This window comes from Pinus tabuliformis, chromosome 4_2, assembly GCF_031772625.1.
Source record: "Pinus tabuliformis cultivar Carrire ecotype Pingquan chromosome 4_2, CPIR1, whole genome shotgun sequence".
Taxonomy (NCBI): domain Eukaryota; kingdom Viridiplantae; phylum Streptophyta; class Pinopsida; order Pinales; family Pinaceae; genus Pinus; species Pinus tabuliformis.
The window spans coordinates 312,756,386-312,760,531 of record NC_142304.1 but is presented as its reverse complement, the minus strand read 5'-3'; positions in this window follow the sequence as shown (position 1 = coordinate 312,760,531).

The following is a 4,146-nucleotide window of genomic DNA, read 5'->3' as shown; positions in this document are numbered from 1 at the left end:
TAAAAATGTCTGGTAACCAGTAATCTAATGTCTAAATTTATTCAATGATGCACAACAGCTAGGAGCTCTTTTCAGTTATTGTGTAGTTTAACTTGACTTTCGACATATTCTTACTGATGAAGTAAATGGCATAAGGTAGCTTGTCATCTATCTAGCCTAGAGTTGCTCCTATAACTTTGTGAGAGGCATCGGCATGAATATGAAAAGGAAGAGCCCAATTTGGGCCTCGGAGAATAGGTGTAGTGGTCAACTTGTCCTTTAGGTTGTCCAAGGCTTCTTGGTAGCTTTTTGACCACAAAATTTCCGAGTCTTTGGCCAATAAACCAAATAAGGGAGAAGCTAACTTGCTGAAATATTTTATAAATCTCCTATAATATCTGGCTAGACCTAAAAATCTTTTGACATCTCTCTGCTTCTATGGAGTCGTAACCCTTTTGATGATGGATATCTTATTTGGGCCTACCTACAGTCCTTCCTGGGATATTGAGTGACCTAGAACAGTCCCTACTATCATCAAGAACTCACATTTTTCGGGACTAAGGGATAAGTTAATTTCAATGCATTTGTTTAGAACCTTTCCCAGGTTAGAGAGAGCCTCCAGGAAATCACACCCATAGGGTATGAATTCATCCATATAAATTTCTACTACATCATGGACTAGCTCTGCAAAGATACACAGGACTGCTCTCTGGAAAGTGGTAGGGGCATTGCATAGACCAAAAGGAAGGACCCTATAAGCGAAATTACCCTAAGGACAGGTGAAGGTAGTTTCATCCTGGTCCTCTGGGCTGATCTGGAATTGATTGTACTCGTTGAATCCATCCAAGAAAGAGAATTTCTTTCCTTCTAGACCATCTAACACTTGGTCAATGAAAGGTAGAGGAAAATGGTCCTTCTTTGTGGCTTTGTTTAGCTCTTGGTAATTGACACAAATCCTCCACTTTCCATTTTTCTTTGGAACCAGCACCAGAGGAGACACCCACTCATTGTCTGAGATAGGGTAAATGAATCCTGCATCCAGCAACTTTTGCAACTCATCTTTTACTATATCTTTGAGAGTTGGATTCATTCTCCTTTGGGTTTGTCGAACTGGTTTGCAACCTTCCTTGATGTACATGTGGTGAATACACACGGAGGGGTGCACTCCCTTCATTTATTTGTAATTCCAAGAAAAGGCATCCAAATTCTCTCTTAGCATATTACATAACTCTTCTTCTTGGTGTATAGAGAGAGGGGTTTATTTTTAATACTCTTTCAGGGTCGAATTCTATTGTCTTGACACGGGTAGGGTTTGAGTCAGCTAAGAATAGATTAATATGATGGTTTTCCTTGGTTTCCTTCACTACTTCCTCCAGAGACATGGTGTTGGGTGTTTGATTTTGGAGGATGTGTTCAATCAAATCATCTTCATTAGGTTGTCCTCCTCCTATGGCAGTTTCTACAGTATACATTTGGGAGGAGTAGACTTCATCTTCTTCCTCCTCTTCTAGCCATAAAGTTAAGTCATGTTCTAGAAATGATTGAGCAGGAGGGTACAGGATCAACTGCTTGGATAGATGCCCATTTTTTATAGTAATATTTCCATCCTTGCAGCTTATGTAGGCATCAGTAGTGGCTAACCAAGGCCTCCCAAGGATGAGAGGATAAACATTAAATTTGGTCTTAGGCTAGAGAACTAAGAATTATGTAGGGTATTCCTAGGAATCAATGGAGACCATCACATCCTCAAAAATCCCCTCAGGGACTACTGTGGATCAGTCTGTAAGCTACAAGATTGTCGTGGTTTTCCTTAATGACCCCTGGAGATTCAGCTTGAGCATAGTGTCCTTAGTCATTACATTGATGGCAGCCCCAAGATAAATCAAGGTATGGGGGACAATGGTGCCATCGATGTGTACATCTACTACAGGCTCCCACAGTCTAAATACTTCTGGAAAATTACCTACCCCAGCATTAAGTCAGATAACTATCCAATGACATTAATGGTAGGGGTGTCTCTTTTTCGCCTTCCTAGATGTTTGAAACACTTCTCTTTAATCAGCTTGTTGTAAATGGGTACATATTTAATAGCTTGGAGAAGTGGGATTTTGACACAGATTTTTCAACTCACCCAGAAGTTCAGTCTCTTCTGGGGTATGTTGGACTAGATGGGTTAATATTTTAGGAAAGGGTGGTGGATTTACTCTAGGTGCACTTTCCTCTCTTTCCTCCTCACTCTCCCTAGGTGGATATGGAGGTTGGTTATCTGGGAGCACTCTCCCATACCTAAGGTTAATTTCATGAATTTCCACAGCATAAGCAGGGTAGGATGTCTCTCCACTGTAGACCTATTGTGCCTGTCTGTTGTTCGGGTTTGGGTTTGGTTGGGCAAACATCTGAGGTTGTTTAGGTGGAGTAGGGTGTAAAAGTTGTGGTTGAGATGGAGGTGAAGGCAATAAAGCTGGAGCATTGTTGTATGGGGGCCTCCACCCTTGGGGTGGTGCATTCCACTGAGGTTGTGGAGGATTATATGGCTGAAATGGTAGGTTGGCTGACTGGGAATGGTATTGAGGTGCAAAATACTAGGGAGAAGGTGTTGACCAGGAGGGATGAGCAAGGGGGCACCAAGAGGGAATGGATGTTTTTTGGTTAGGGTTTTAATATGAATAGAATGACCCTTTCATGCCCTGCTGGTATGGTCGAGGCCCATGAGGCCTCCTTTGATTTATATAGTAGATTTGTTCAGTCACCCCTTCATTTCCCTGATACACAACTTTTAGTCCAGGCAGAGAAAGGAACTTGTCTGTGGAGTGATTTTCCTCATAGAATGAGTAGATTTCTATAAGGTTCAATGGACATTCATTCCTAGGGTGCCTCCTTGTGCATCTAGGGAAGAAGATGCCTAATGATCTCTCTGCTTCCTCTTGATTTGTATAATGTCCATCTGCAGGGCAAGGGTTTGCAGTGTTTCACTCTTAAAATCTTCCAACATGTTCCCAATTTCACTTTTTATAGATGTGTTGGAAGAGGATGAACTGGCCACTATTTGACTAACCCTACCCCTTTTTCTAGTTGCCCTAGAATGATTCTTAAAGACAGCCTTGATATCATCATAGGGTAGTTGGTAGATGTCCCCTCCTTATAGCAGGTTTAGGGTTTCTAGGAGATCTTCCCTGGTCCCCCTGAGAAGGACTAACTTAAGTGACTCAGGGTCAAGTGTGCACCTGGCCTTTTTATAGTTGAGCTGGAACATTTCCTCATAATCCTCTAAGGACTCATCATGTCCCAAGGTCATTCCAAAAATTTCCTCTTTGGTATCTTTGGACCTGTAGTAGTCCCTATACTTTTTGTTGAAATATTGTTGCATTTGAGCCCAAGTGGTGATACTATCCCCAGGTAAACCCATGAACCAACGCAGGGTTGCATCCTTGAGAGTGGATGGGAATAATTTCAACTTCTAATCATCAAAGGTGTAATCATAAGTTCTGCATATGACAGCAAATTTGAACAAAAAAATATCGGGATATTCTGAGGTCAATCCATGGAAGTCAGGAAGAGCGGAGGGGCTTATATTTTTCATCTTGGCATCCCCATTATTTTCTTTGATGGGAAAAGTACCCTCAATTCTTTCCCTCTATCCCCTTTCATTTCTATTTTCAGCCGTTATGTCAGTTGGAATGGTTTCTTCTTCTTCCCCTATAGGCTCTTCAATAATCTCTAGTTGTTCACCTAAGGAGTCCTCTAATTCACAGCCACCGAAGAAGAGGGAAGGTTGGTTGTTTGAAGTGGTGGAGGTATTTGGTAGAAATTTTCTTAATTTATCCCTATTCCTACGAGGCATGAAAGGAGTGTTTTTTTCTTTTTGAGTTTTAAACTACTTGTAGAATTGAAAGAAAACAAAAATGAATTGAAACTAATTGTTGAATGGAATCAATTGCAAAATGGAAAGGAAATCAAACCAGCGTACAACTACTTTGAAGAATGGAACTAATAGCATAATGAAAGAGATAAGAAATGGAAGAAAGAAAGCATAAATCACATCTACTCAGACACCTCCCCAGCAATGGCACCAAAAAGGGATGAGCACCTATTGCAGCAAGGATGTTGCAACTCCTTGGGCTACCAGCTTTACTTCATCAACCCAGGGTTCATACAAACATGGAGTTG